At 42.2% G+C, this 14,621-nt stretch overlaps 1 long non-coding RNA gene across 1 annotated transcript; it reads left to right on the top strand.

The window, feature by feature from the left end:
• The first annotated feature begins 7,219 nt into the window (after positions 1 to 7,219).
• Positions 7,220 to 9,886, top strand: LOC119804079. The gene is made up of 2 exons (XR_005283785.1): positions 7,220 to 7,263; positions 8,622 to 9,886. It is a non-coding gene; the product is annotated as an uncharacterized LOC119804079 (long non-coding RNA).
• Positions 9,887 to 14,621: the final 4,735 nt, after the last annotated feature.

Below are 14,621 nucleotides of genomic sequence, written 5' to 3'. Positions count from 1 at the left end.
GCAAGCTTTATTTATTAAAACACACACACACACACAGAGGAAGTCCCTGTTTGTCCTGTGTTAAATCCTCAAAACTCAAGTTTCCTTTTGTAATTAAGACTATGTTCCTGTTTTTTGGATGTGATGCAAACTGCAAAATGTGCTTTCTACCCACACTAAACTTAGGGTGAAACAGCGAGCTTGCCAGTCCCAGGTGCACCCCCCAATATAGCTTGCTTTAATTGGACAACTGTGGATTTAGTCTTTTATCCTCGAGATTCTCAAGTTTAACAACGTTCTGAACTCCCCCAAAAGTGCAGGCCCATTTTACTCCAGCCACCATTTCTACGTGCTCACTAGGGGAGGGATTTTATTCCGAGCTGCAGAGATGAGCAGAGTTTGGTTCTGGGCTGAGACTCTGGTTCCAGATAGCATGGGTCTAGTTACTGCTTACATTTTACCTGTAAGATAGAAGACTAATTATTGAACTCTTTATGTTTACCTTCCCTAAAAAACAGGGTAATAAACTGCCTTTTTGGGAAAATAGGTTTTGACATAGTGGGGTATTCCCCACTACCCCAACCATGCAGGGACATAGATGAAAACTTACTTTGTTGAGACTCATCCTTGTGTTAGAGATATCCTTGTGTTGGAGATAGGACAGGGCATAGCTGAAATGGGACAAAAAGTAGAAGAGTCTGAAGTTCTGGGGACCATTTAGAAGAAAGAAACCGTGAGCCGGTCCGTGTAACAGAGTGAGCTGAGGAGGTGGCTGGTGTGCATGTAAACTCTGTAACAGTCTCCATTTCCTTTGCTGCTTTTATATGCAGAGTACTTTAGTGGGGGCTCAGTTACTCTGGGTTCTGTGTGCACAGGGACATGCACAGTCAGCAGAGCCAGAGCACTAGAGGACAACTGATACTTGGACTCCACATGGATGAGTAGCCGGACACCATGTCTGCAAGGAATGGCTGTTGCGCTGGAAGAATGACATGTATGTACTAAAGCCATTTCAACCCAGATAGAATGAACTTAGAATTACAATGGTTGAGCAAAATACTAAGGTTTATAGACATGGGAATGATGATTCCTATGTATACAGAGATGTGAAAGTAGATTTGGGAAGGTTTCAGAGATCGGGTGCCCTCTTCTGACCCCTGAGGGCACTTGTACAGAGACACAGTCCCCCCCCCCTCTCTCTCACACACACACAAATGGGGGAGGAAATAAGAAAGGGTTAAAAACAGAATGGAGAAAATAACAGCATATAAATGAGCATGCAAGCTTTAGATAATAACTGTCTGGCCTGTTATAGAAAAATTTCCCACCAATAGCTTCATGTTTCCTCTTTCAAAGCATTTAAATTTACAACTACCACACTATAAAAACAAGGACTAAATCTTTAAGGATGAAATTTTAAAACATACTGTAAATAGTTTTGAACAAAAAAATGCCTTCTGAGTGTTTGCTTTCCAACCCGCTGCTGAGAATATTTCTCTACCAAGATTGAAAATTGCTCCATAGTAATTTATTAAATGCACAGTTCTGTGGGATCAAAACATGGCACAGACTCTTAAACTCACACGGCTGAACAGGATGTCAAAGGATTGTTCTGTCCTGCTGAAGCTGCCAGCCTAACTCCCGTCGGGATCCAGGGTCCTTCCAGGTCTGCAGTCAGCAAATTTTCCAAGGCAGTATCCAGTTCTTTGCCACAGGCTTTTGTTATATTAAGAAATATGACTGAAGGAGTCCTGCTAGACTCTGCTTAGATGAATTTCAGAGAGAGTAAGCTGCCTGGAATAAATTCTTGAGAACCGTGAGGTCCTTAGAAAGGACTGTTTTCAAAAGGAAGGGAACTGAGCTAGCTTTTTGTTTGGTAGATTACAGTATGTTAGCTATTGAAACCCTCTCAGTAACTTTACTACGTTAATCGACCACAAGTCTGTAGAGATTTTGAAGAGACCCTAGCCAGCTTGAGCATGGCAATCATGTCTCTGTAGGCCCTGCCCTTCCCCCCATTCCCTCTCCGTTACTAAACTGTTAGGATTACATTCCTAAAGGCAGACACCAAGGTCCATTCCTTTATTTGGCTGCTTCCTCCTTCTGAGGCTGAACACCAAAGACCAACTATCAAAGTACTGAATTCCAGCAAACAAATGTCCCTTTTGGCTCTCCTAATTAACATGCCCAATTAAAACTACACACCTCATCCTAATACAGGGTTTCCCTTTTTACCTTTATAAACTGACATTTACCTATGCCTCTCCATCCAGAGGCAGCCTTTTGTCCCTTCTCCCTCTCCCTTTTTCCTTCCTCTTCTCCCTAGTCCTCTGTCTCCTATCTTTGTCTCTGGGTCCCTGTCATTTGACCCTTTAGAGCAAATCTCCTTTGTGTTGGGAACTTGGTCTTGGGGGGTCTTGAGCTGACACTGAGGTCCCCGACAGCTTTCATATGCACAACTGTAGGACATTTCTAGCAGAGAGCCAAGTTCCCTTATGATTCCCTTATGATTATACGGCCACCCGTAAGTAGCGCTCCTTTTTGGCCTTGGTATCAGCTCCCAGCCCCGGGTTTCTGCCCTGTCTGAGTTCCTGTCCTGAATTCTGTTGAGGATGAACTATGATGTGGAAGCACAAGACGAATTAACCCTTTCCTTCCCAAGTTGCTTTGGTTACGGTGTCTCATCACGACTGTAGCAACCCCAGCTAAGACAGCGACCTTGACTGAGACCACAGGAAAACGAAGACTTGTGTACTTGAGGAGGAGGAGGAAAGGGCACTGGTTTACTGGATCCCGTAGTCCGTGGATGCTGGAATTTTAATTCAGAATGCTCTTAGAGGAATGGAGACCTAATTCCTTTCTGACTGTAATTGGGTTTGTTGAGACTTGAACGTGAGTGGCATATTAAGGGACTGTGGACTTCCCAGTGAAAAGTTAGTCAGGCAGGTATAGAAGGCAAAATAAGTATTATTAATTATTGCTGTTATGTAATCATTTGTAGTATTCAGTTATAAGAGGGCAGAGGCAATTCTGAAGATAATATAAACTTGGTGATTGAACTTCACATTCAATATAACCTGGAGTTTTCAAATCTTATTTTTGGGAAGGAATTGTGTCATTTTGACACAAAGTTGAATTAATCATCATTAAAAAGACAGATGGGAACTCCAGGACAGTGTCTTGTAAAAACTCTCCCTTATGGCTCCTAGTTCTGCTCTCCTTTTCTTTTTCTTTTTACAAAACAGAAAGCCAATTTCTATTTTATCAGCAGCCATACTTAAACATGAACATTCATACATAATATTCTATGCACATATCAGGTTTTTTTAACATTAGTTAAATGAAGGTTACACACACACCATACATCATTACCAAAAAATAAAAAATCAAAATGTCAACTTAAACCTTTAAAAAAATCTTAGTAATTTAAAAAAGTTTGTGTTGGGTACCACTTGTACAACACAATTAATTAAAACAATTCAATTTGGTGGGCATGAAATAGCAGCAGTAGAAAATAAATTCATGAGGGTTTTAAACAGCACAATAGGCAGTTTTGCCTTGCAGAAGAAGCAATATTCAATACTAGTTTAAAAATTCATATTTAAGAATATTTAGTTCAAGCCACAGAACTTTTCTCAGTGGACACCTCAATGCAATGCATAGTTAGCTGCCTTAGAGGGCCTGATTTGAAAGGATAAAATTCCTTTCAAATTTACAACTTTACTGATTTTGGCACAGACAAGTCTTAAGAACAAGAACATGATTGAAAAGTGGGAAAAGAAGCAGAGGAAAGGGAGAGCTCTAGGCATGGGGAGATGTAACGGCAATCAGTAGGCTGCACTCTCTGTCACTGAAGATCACTGCCCCATCTGCACAGGCAATCAGTAGGCTGCACTCTCTGTCACTGAAGATCACTGCCCCGTCTGCACAGGGCTTGCTGCATGGCTCTTAGGGCAGCACAGACCTATTTCCATGGAGGTAGTCTCATCATTCAAATGTTTAGTTGGGTACCTGGGAGCCCTGAGAAGGCCTTCTACACGATTAGAAGATTGGTCCTTAGGAACTTTGAAACAACCTTTCCTAACAATTTTGGAAGTTTTGGCAAATGCTCCCCCTGGTTGGACATGGTCATAGAGTATTATTACACTCAAGCAGAACGATACTGTTGCTTCATTGGTAAATCTGTTTCTGTATTCTGGTGTCTCCAGCATGACTCTGCATATACTTGACATGGGGCTTAAACAATCCGTGGTGTTTTCTATTGATAAGTTTTTATTCTCTGATACAAATTTATTTTTGCATTACTCAAGGTTTTCAGCATCGGGGTGGCCTCAACATAAAACAAAGACATCCGATTTGCCAGTTCGTTATTTACTTCAGCTTCTCCTTCTGCCAGGACATTACTAATCATTTTCTTACTTGCTCTTCACCTTTCGCCCTCTACCTTTGGTCTTCCTATTCCCAAACCCTCCAATATCTCAGCTACACTTTTTCTTGATGGCGTCACTTTCATAGTGACTTAAACCTGCTCTGGTGTTCACAGAAGAAAATGCGGAGACGGCAGAGCAAGGAACGTTCAGGTGGCAGTGACAAGGTAAACTGATTATTGGTAATTTAAATTACCAAAGAGAAACCTTTATTCTTACCAGTACCAAACCAAACAGAAAAATGCAAAAGAAATTAATGATCTATAAAACAATCTAAGAGGAAGAGTGAGATAAAAAACCTAATCTGTTCCTTGGTACAAAAGGGATGCTAGCCCCAGCAAGTTGAAGCCTTGGCCTGCCCTGCATTTCAAAACCAGCTCCAGAGGCAAGTGCTAGCATCCAAAACTGTCTCTTGCCGTCCCCTGTGGGCAATAACGGTCAGATTCGCGAGGATTTAGGCCTGCGCTGCCACGCTGTCACGCGCGCCAGGCTGGAAGCCGGAAGTTAGACTTTACTTGCACCTTCCCATCACTATAAACAGAGTAATATATACGTCATAGACAGTCAAATAACCAACTGTAAAGTCCTTCCTGGGCTTAGGCTCTGTCCTACCCACACTTCCATCACTGAGCACACCACTGACTTACAACTACCAGGCAAACTGCAGTAAGATTATAATCTTGTACTTTTTCCAGTTCTCATCCATGGCCTCTAATCCCCTGCCCCCTGCAGAGGTGTGGAAGCTGAGAGGTGATTTATTAACAAAGACCAGAACTCCACAGACTCTCCTCTGGATGCACTTTTACCAAGGTTTGTCAGTCAGTGTTCTGGCAGAGTTGGTTCTCTGGGGGAGGCATTCCCAAAATCCCAGCTCCAAGAAGGCAATATTAAAGACTTGAGGAAACGCTCTACAGCTAGACTGTGGTGGTAACTTTGTAATCTTTTAAGTGTTAAAAAAAAATCTGAGAAATTACAGAATGGATTGTAATTATTTCCTGTAGGGGAAAAAGGGAGAAAGAACAGGAAATTTCTAAAAAAAAAAAAAAAAAAACAAAAAAACAAAAAAAAAACAATTATTCATTTATTTATTTATTTATTATGCATACAATATTCTGTCTGTGTGTATGTCTGCAGGACAGAAGAGGGCACCAGACCTCATTACAGATGGCTGTGAGCCACCTTGTGGTTGCCGGGAATTGAACTCAGGACCTTTGGAAGAGCAGGAAATGCTCTTAACCACTGAGCCATTTCTTCAGCCCAGGAACAGGAAAATTATCTGCATTAAAAAACATTTAAATCTACAAGAGTTTCAGGACAGATGGGGCTGTTATACAGAGAAACCCTGCCTTCAAAAACCAGAATAAACAAATAAAAAATAAAAAAAGACAATTAGCTAGGAGTTGTGGCTTATGCCTTTAATCCCAGCACTCCGCAGACAGATCTCTGTAAGTCTGAGGCCAGGCTGGTCTACAGAGAGAGAGAGTTCTAGGATCATCAGGGCTACACAGAGAAACACCGTATTTTTGAAGAGATTGCAGATTGTTCTGAAGGGAGACCTATTTGAGAGATAGAGTGGATCCTAATCAAACCTATCTTTAGCAGATGAAGCAGGAATAACACTTTTAAATGAAAGGGCTTTGTTGATTTCTAATGGCAAAGGGTCTATAAAAATTGGTTTTTTCAAAAATATTTATTTAGTAGCGATTTCTTGCTGTGTCATTTCTTGCTACCAAGGGACTTGGTAGAGCAGGGGTGACCGGCTGCGCGGGGTCTCTGCTTTGCTGTTGTTCCTCTTTGGCTGCATCAGCTGCAGAGCCCTGTGCACAGTAGCCAAGCAAATAGTGAGGGACTGAGCAGCAGATATTTTAAATCGACCTGTGAAAAGAATCGCTTGCACTTTGAGCTTAGAAATGCTTCTACATGCTCTTCTGATTTGAAGGTCGCTGGCTCAACTAATGGCATAAAATCTTAACTGATGTTCATTTGGTTGCTAGAGGAACCTACTGGTGGCGCTCTGTGGCCACGAGTTTCCTTCCTCCTTGTTTTGCTTCCCAGGCCACCGCAGCTCCCTGCGTGTGAAAATGGAATCCTGGGTTAGTGCCTTTCCTACTGCTGCGATGAAACGAAAGGAGAAGTTTATTTTGATTTTCAGTTCCAGAGGGGGAGTCCACATGTTTGCCATATGGAAGTCAAGGCAGCAGGTGGCCAGAGCAGGAAGCTGAGGGATCACATGTCAGCTGTACACAGGACACAGAGAGTGAACTAGAAATGGGACAGGACTTTAAACTCTCAAAGGCCACCCCCAGTGACTTGCTTCCTCCATCAAGGCTCCGTGTTCAGTAACTTCTCATTAAACAGCACCAACAACTGGGGGCAAGCACCCAAATGCATGAGTCATTTCTCGTACCAACCACACGAAACCCTAAAGACCCATGGGCACACCACTGGTCTCCATCTACTTTAGATCTAAGGATCTCAGTCCTGACTGCATTGGCATCCTGGGTCTGTTTTCCTCAGGAGAATGTATTAGCAGTTTCTAGGCTTATGTAATCTTATGGTCAATAAAGGCCACAGATCTGGAAAAGCCTCCAGAATTCTAGAAAATATAAAGAAACGTGCCCTATTTTCCTTAATCATTAGAGATTACTTGCTGATGTGAAACACAGTTGGTTAAAAGGTTTCATATCTGACTGTTTCCCATTGCTTCTCTCTTCCACTGAAATGCTGACCTTCAGAACTGCCGCAACCACACGGCTGGTGACCCCTGTGAGATTTTTGCTCCTGGCCGCTATGGGAAGGTGATTGGGTTGCCTGGAGACTGCACCCCGTGTACCTGTCCTCACCGCCCCCCTTTCAGGTAAGTCCGGGCTTACACATCTGACACAGCAGCTTCCTGCATTCCTAAGCTCAGTTGCTTAGTCCCTGAGTGCTCTCTGTTAATGCTGTCTGTCCCTGTGGGGACATTAAAGAAAAGCACACCTTCCCAGGGGTGTCTGAGCAGGATCTCTTCAGAAGGAAAGCATCGTGTTGGGATGGAACCAGTTTTAAAAATGGGCTTTGGGGAATTTTCAAGACTAATTTGAGTTCCCAGCAATGGGTTCAGCTATGTGATCCAGTTCATATTCAATGTAAGGGAATGGGGGTGGATTGTGTGTACATGTTCCTAGAGGGAAACACACAAGCACTGAGAAAAGATACATGACATTAATCCATCAGTTAGTAACTTATGCGGTGCCATGCTTTTGGATAGGTAATGTGGCACCATTCTGGAAAACATACTTTTTATACGTATATCTGACATCTGTGGCCAATGACTGTGTGCACCCACAGAAGTGCATCCTTGGATGTTTAACCATTCACTGTGTGAATGTCCCCACTGTTGAATAATGCACTTTATTTCCTCCATCAAAAAAGAATAACCATCCCTCCAATCCCTTAGTCATATCTGTGAGGCACGAGAATTTACAAACTTGAGAAGCCACAGCTTGCTTCTTTCATCTCCCACGTATTTGTATTTCCTTGAAGTCTGCCTGATTATGTAAGGAGAGAGATGCTGGAGGTGGTGAAGGGCTGGTAATTCATGCTGTGGACATCCAGCAAGGAACCAGACCTGGTTTCCCACTTGGTTTGGGCCAGGTTCCAGTAGCTTGCAGTTACCCACTTCAGCCTCCAGGTGGCACCAGGACTTTAAAAAAGAGTAATCAAAAGCTCCATCTGGGCTGTATCAGTTTACTTCTGCTGGTCTACCCTGTGGCTGCCAGCATGCTTCCCTGTTCCGCCAAGTAGCTTTTCTGTGACGTGTCCTCTGCACATCGACGCAGTCCGTGGAACTGTACTAACCAGCAACATTGTCTTCCTGTTTCCCGCACCTAGTCAGCTCTATCGCTGTCTAATAAATATGGCAACCCCTCTCTCCAGATTGATTTGGGAAGTTTTCCTGGGTAGCTGGCTATGCTCTGTGAGACAGACCTACTTAGCACTCACCTGCTGCAATCCTGCAGGAAACGCCTCTTCTGACGCTGGATACAGGAGACCTCCATGTGTTCCATAGCGTTGTCTGCAGGCTTCAAGTCCTTTTGTTCTACAGAGTTGAGCTCTAGCCGCTTGTCCAGCCACCCAGTATAATCGCTCAGTGTTTAGAACATGATGATGAATAAATACTTTAAAGATTTGAAGCTGATATCTAAAATTTTCTGTAAACCATTTTTCTTTCAGTTTCAGCCCCACCTGTGTCTTGGAAGGTGATGGTGGTTTCCGGTGCGATGCCTGCATCCCTGGCTATGAAGGACATGTATCGTGAAAGGTGCACTGAGAACGGTCACAAGGAGCAAAGGACGCCTGCTTGTTGTATCTCACGTGGGTTGTAGTCAGGATAGTGACCTGGGAGTCCCTACACATTTGTTTGTGCAGATGGGAGACCACATTGAAATTTCATAGCAAGGTCTCCAAAGAGGAGGGTGTTATAGTGGCATATTATTTGTGTTTTAATAAATAAAGCTTACCACACTAGTCCGCCATACAGGCAGGCAGCGATAGCACACACCTTTAATCCCAGCAGCCATACTAGTTAGCCATAGAGGCTGAGGGAGGGTGATGCTCGCCTTTAATCCCAGCACTAGAGAGGAAAATAAGATGGGAGGAGACAGGTCCCAGCTCAGTCTCAGGCTGAGGATTCGTGGAGGCAGGATCACCCATTTCAGTCCAGGGTCGAGATAAGAGCCCCAGGATGGCTGCTTTGCTTTTCTGATCTCCAGGTTGAGCCCCAGTATCTGTCTCTGGGTTTTTATCATTCGTGCTACCGTGTGTGCTCTGCATTTCATTTGAAAAGGGATGACGGCCTCTGGGCAGAGCTGGTGCATATGTTCCTGGTTGACGCAGACTGCCCTGTCTAAGAATGGCCAAGATCAAATACACTGATGACAACTTAATGCCCGAGAGGTTGTGGGGAAAGGGAACACTCCAGCATTGCTGGTGGGAGTGCAAACTGGTACAGCCCCTTGGATGTCTGTCAGTGTGGCAGTTTCACAGAAAATTAGGAAACAACCTTCCTCAAGACCCAGTAATACCACTTTTGGGTATATATGCAAAACACGTTAGAACCAAGTAAAATGTAGTTGACATTTGCATTCTGTGCTACTTGACAAGTCCTGTGTGGGTCTATTCGCGCTTATTTCTCTTCGCCAGGAAAGAGCTTGTGAATGTCACACTTCACCATCACCCTTCTGAGCTCAAGTTCTTTTTATTTATTTATATTTTATATATTTATTATTATGTATACAGCATTCCTTCCATGTATGTCTGTAGGCCAGAAGAGGGCACCAGACCCCATTATAGATGGTTGTGATGAGCTCAAGTTCTAAGTAGAGATTTTAAAACCTGTATTAAACTTTGTATAAATGATCTTCAATGGAGAAAACATTGTGCATTTAAATAGGGCATGAGTAAAACCTCTCCTACCCAATAAACAAAACCAAGAGTAATGCAAGAGTTGGGTTCCTCTCTTAAAGATCAGATCTTTTATTTGCCTTTCTCCACACAACTTTATTATGCTGCCCTGTTTAAATGAAGACACTAGAACACACAGAGATGCAGGCAACCCTAGCATTAGCTTTGCTCTGCGACATTGGGTGCAGGAACGGATGGAACAGCCCTATGGGACAACCATTTCCTTCTATCACTTCTCTCCTTAGAGTGCACACTCAAAAGCACCATGGTGACTTGGAAATACAGACGGCTGAGGTGCAGCTGCCAACAGACACTGCATGGAGACATTGAATTTAAGGAGATAATTCATTTTTCAAAAACAGAACAGAAGTGCAAAGGGCTGTCAATTGCCAGGCTCACTGGACGGGAACATTGGTCTGGGCAATGGAAAGAGTGGATGCTGCAGCTGAACAGCGCTCGCCACCCTGCCACTCGCAAGGCAGGACCTTAGCAGCTCTGCTTCATTGTCTGCACCGCAGTGACAAATATCAAAAACACTGAAGGCTTACTCTTTAGCTTTTGACATTTATTACCTAAGTTTATAACCAATGAACCCATCGTAAGGTTGATTCTATTCTACACCCCATTAAAACATGGAGAATGTAAAGGGTGGAACAATAACAAAACATACTCTGTAGGTACTGGCAGAACCAGAATTCAAATAAACTGATGAGAACTGAGCATCTCTTTCCTTTATTACTACTACTCTAGGAAAACAACCCCATGGATTGAAGTTCCGCCCAAATGGGGACACAGTCAACTGTGCTTAGCTCTTTTATGCTGAAATCTCATTCCTAGAAGTAGGGATAGGTGTTGAGACTGTATTATTATACACTACATGAGTATCCCGGAATGTGCATCCCAGTGATGCAGCCATAGCTCCACTGATTTCACTGAAAACTCATTTTCATTCTCCATAAGGACTATTTGTGTAAGGCTGAGAGCCCCGTGCCTCCTGACACACACAACTCACCAGAAGAATGGCTTATTTGGACTCATGGTTTCAGTCCATGGTCACCTGACTCCATTGGTTTTAGTTGGGATGGCCCAGTACCAAATGACAGGATCATAAAGAAGGCCTGGTTACCCCATAACATCTTTGATGAGGGCAGGAGATGGAAGGGAGGGAAGAAAGAAGGGAAGTAGGAAGGATAAGAGACAGAAAACTGAGAGACAAGAGAAACAAGAAGTAGATGGGATGGTCCAAATAATACCACTTAAGGGCACATGCCCAGTGATCCAGTTTCCCTTCTCTGAGTCCTACTTTATGAGGCATGGATAGCATCCAAGCCTTTAACACATGGTCATAGCCAGGTAGTCATTGAAGATCAGGACCATACCACTATTAAATGCAAGCTCTAATTCTCTGTAGTTTTTTCCCTTCACTAAGGCAATTCACAGTAAACAGATAACGTAACTGCAAGGAAGATCTAACTGCTAGACAAAGGGCTGGCCCCTGGTACCAGAAATAAAAACATGCTGATAAGAGGCTTGCTTAGTGGGGAGGATCTTTCATTCAACAGAAAGGAGGCGATGCCAAGAGGACTCGACCCCAGAATGGGTATGTGAGGACTCTCATTGCAAACCCATACCTTCCTTTTCTCACTCCATAATTAGCACTTCCTATCATGGCATGAAGACTTTTATGGTATGAAAAGATGTAAATCTGAAACAGTTTCTAGAGTGTTTGAAGAAAACTAACCTAAATATGAAATTTCTGAAAATACGCTCAGTTTGGGCTCAACAGATGTCAGCCCACCTCAGGAAAATGCTTTCTAACCTGGTCCACCAAGACAACCATCTACCTATGTTCCTCATGACAGCTATGGCTGGTAAGAATGGGTGACAGACTGCTGAAGGTGACAGAAAAGGTTAGTGCATGCTTATCATGTCAGTAATTGCATTAAATACGGATAAATAGCATTTAAAAGTGGGCATTGAACCAAATGTTGGAAACTATCAAGTATCTGTTTTAAATATGTTAATTCCTATAATACTTGATTCTTTACAATACCCCTGAATTTTAACATGTCATGGTCTGGGAACAAAAACACAAGTATGGACTAGCATAAAAGGCACTGATACCAAGGTTCAATTGATTCCTGTACAGCCATTGTTCCTAACATATAACAGCCTGTACCTGGGAAGCACACACACACACACACACACACACACACACACACACACTGGGGAACACACACAGACACAAAGGAACACAAACATGTACAAGAAATGAAGGTGTGAGTAAGGTTCTCAGTGGCTTTAGTTTCTCGTTTTGTATTGTGTTTGGTTCTTGTGCAGTGCTGGAGATTGAACATGAAACTTGTTCATCCATGATAAACAATTGTTCTACCCCTGAGTTACATTCCCATACCAAGGTATGACATTTTAAAATAGCTCCTGCCACAGTCTGTATAAGAAACAGTCATTTCCTCATTACAATAGTAGATGTACTGCCACACTTCATCATGTTGTCTTTCCAGCTGTACTCCTAGGGACAATCCTAACTAACCAATAGTTTGAAATGATGATGAGATGAAGGGTACAAATCAATACTGCTGTGTCAGGGCAAGAGTACTCGGACCTAGCAACCTAGCAACCTAGCAACTACATCATCAAATGCTTCAAAACATAACAGAACCCTGTGCCAATAGTTTTCATGGGTTTTCATGATTTCCTACGGTTATCACAGGTATATAATAATAATCAAACTAACTCATTGCTTTGAGGTTGAAACAGTGTTACTAATCTTACTAGTCAGGGACATATGAAAAGAAAATGTAATTACAAGTAATAAAATTAGAAATGTAAGCATAGTACAGTATCCTTTCTGTATTATAATATACTACTAAAAGATACATATTAATGTAAGATTAAAATGTTATATACATGTATTAATACAAATATAACAGAAAATGCTTTGTATATACCCTATTATCCCATAAACTACTAATTATCCCTATCCCATAAATTACTAATTATCCCTAGATTCTGTTTCTCTACATCACTTCTTCCTGGGCCTCCTCATTCCTTTGCTTCTATTGAATCTACCCAGTGTTGAATTTATTCCAATACTTTCTATGTAGGGCAAGATAAGTAACTCAATTTGTCTTTTTAAAGAAATCCCAAAAGAAAGGCATGAGACCACCTACTTACCTGAGACTTCTCGTTTCCTTGTTCTCCCTTACCACAGAAGCCATGGAAACCCTCTGAGGTATCAGTGCTCTGCAGGATTCTCAGTGAGCTGTCACGTGTCCCTGGTGAGAACCATGGGGTCTTCAGCTTCCCCCTCACTGACACTGCCCAGTTCTTGTTCCATCTGTTCCCTCAGTATGGCCCTGAGCTTCAAGGAGGTGCTGTGTACTTACTGGAGAAATTATCTCTTGGTTCTGCTTTACTGTGCTCATTTCTCTAATTATATGGTGGGTTTCAAAACCTACGGCACTACCATCTGCCTAATTCTATCAAATCTGACCCTTAAACTATGTTCAATTCTATTACAATAATAAAAAAACCCTTCATGTGGAAAGAGAAGTATTAAATACAATAAGCAGGTGTGTTCCAGCTTCTCTTCATAAGGACATTTTAGCTAATTCCTTTTTAAAATATATAAATGAGTATTCAAAGGACATTGTTAATGTTTTCATCACAATGCACACATTGACTTTTAAACCTACATGAACTCTATTAGCAATAAGCACACACAGCAATCGAATTATGGTTCCTAAGTTTCATTCTGCAATTGGCAGGGAGTTGGGGGTAAGAGATGGGCTCTCTAGATAAATGGCAGATTCTAGACCAAAGGCAGAAAAAGTATAATTATAAACCAAAATTATTGTATTGAATCAGAAACTATGAGAATTTTCAAAACAGGAGAGGAGGATATGTTTAAACTGAAAACCAGAAACAAAAACCTAAAGAGCTTGCGCCTATAAGAACAATTAAAACAACAGGCAAAAGGAATATTATTACCCATGCATTGTAGCTAGGATTCCCAGAGAACATACAGGATGATCACTCCAATGAAACCAGAGAGATAGTACTTTTTAGCATGAGATTAACTCAAGTAATATCTAGTGTAGAAGGAAGCGGCGGGGCTGTTTCCTGCCACCCGGCTAGCTTTACCCAAAATAATTACACGGAAACTGTATTCTTTTAAAACACTGCCTGGCCCATAGTTTCAGCCTCTTATTGGTTAATTCTCACATCTTCCTTTAACCCATATTTAGTAATCTGGGTAGCACCACGAGGTGTGGCTTACCAGGAGAGATCTTAACCTGCGTCCATCTCGGAGAGGAGCAGCATGGAGACTCCTATCGCGACTGCCTGAAGCTTCTCCCCATCTCTCCCAGAATTCTGTTCTGTCTACTCCACCTACCTAATTTTCTGTCTCTTAAAGGGCCAAGGCAGTTTTCTTTATTAATTAACCAATGAAAGAAACATAGACAGATAACTTTCCTCCATCAATCTAGTATGATAATTTATGCAAACCATTACAGGCAAACATACGGTATCAGGTAACTACAGAGTAGATTGTATACACTTGCCTTAAGATGGTAGGAACTTAACGCTGTCTACAACTCAGTTTCTTTTACATAACACTAGATCTGAAGGTTCTCTGGGAAGTCAATGGTGGAGCTGTGACACAGGCAAACCCACTTTACAATAACACGTAATGATCACAAGCAGGGTGTGGGGCTACATAACCAAGTTTCAGAGGTGCTGCAGTAC

Source organism: Arvicola amphibius, chromosome 18 (assembly GCF_903992535.2).
Source record: "Arvicola amphibius chromosome 18, mArvAmp1.2, whole genome shotgun sequence".
NCBI lineage: Eukaryota > Metazoa > Chordata > Mammalia > Rodentia > Cricetidae > Arvicola > Arvicola amphibius.
The sequence above is the reverse complement of the archived record's forward strand: the minus strand, read 5'-3'. Positions and strand labels throughout refer to the sequence as shown.